Below are 1,049 nucleotides of genomic sequence, written 5' to 3'. Positions count from 1 at the left end.
CATCAGGGGAAGAGCTATCAGCTACTAGCGTGATCAGAGACATCGATCTTGAAATGCAGGGCCACCTAGTGTACGCCGATCTAATTGTGTTATCGATGCCAGAATTTGATATTATCTTGGGAATGGACTGACTGACAAAAAATAGAGTCCTTATTGATTTTCAGGAAAGGTCAGTATTGGTTAGACCGTTGGGCATGGAGCAGTTTCTCTTTGAACCGGATAGATCGAGAAGTTTCCCTCGCATGATCTCTTGCATATAGGCACGGAGACTATTCACAAGAGATGTCAAGCTTTCTTGACCAGTATTATTTCCGCACCTGATGTGCCCACTCCATCTATATCTGACGTACCAGTAGTCAGAGATTTTCATGACGTTTTTCCTGATGACGTCACAGGCCATTCCACCAGAGAGAGAGGTGGAGTTCGCTATTGATCTTGTGCCAGGCACTTAGCCAATCTTTAAGGCACCGTACCGACTAGCTACAGCTGAGATGTTAGAGCTCAAGCAGCAGATTCAGGAGCTTCTTGACAAAGAATTCATTCGCCCTAGTTTCTCATCGTGGGGCGCACCAGTACTCTTCGTAAAGAAGAAGGATGGGTGAAACGTCTGCTTAATCGTTTTCTTAAAAAGTACTAGAAATTTTTTTTCCAAACCTCACATAGCATTCAGCCGAATCATAAAATATTTTGGAACCATTTTAAAAGTAAAACAACCAACTATTTTATCAACTCAAAAACATTATTTGAAAAGTATAGCTCATACTATACCCTCTCAAAAACCACTCATAAATAAATCATCGTAAAAATATCTTTAACATAACTTAAAATCATAAATCATAACTAGTGCGGAAAATTAGCGTCGGTCCTCGGGTTATGTGCACCTCCAGTCCAGTCAGATCAACCATCAAGACCTCCTTTCACATTATTATCATAATAACCTGCATCAATCACACCTAGTGAGTCTAAAGACTCAACACATCATATCCTTGATAACAATTAATACGTAATACAGTTAACATACAACAGTGAAAAATACTTATACTTAAAAT

The sequence above is a fragment of the Primulina tabacum genome, chromosome 13 (genome assembly GCF_025594145.1).
Source record: "Primulina tabacum isolate GXHZ01 chromosome 13, ASM2559414v2, whole genome shotgun sequence".
Classification (NCBI taxonomy): Eukaryota; Viridiplantae; Streptophyta; class Magnoliopsida; order Lamiales; family Gesneriaceae; genus Primulina; species Primulina tabacum.
This window is presented reverse-complemented; position numbering follows the sequence as displayed.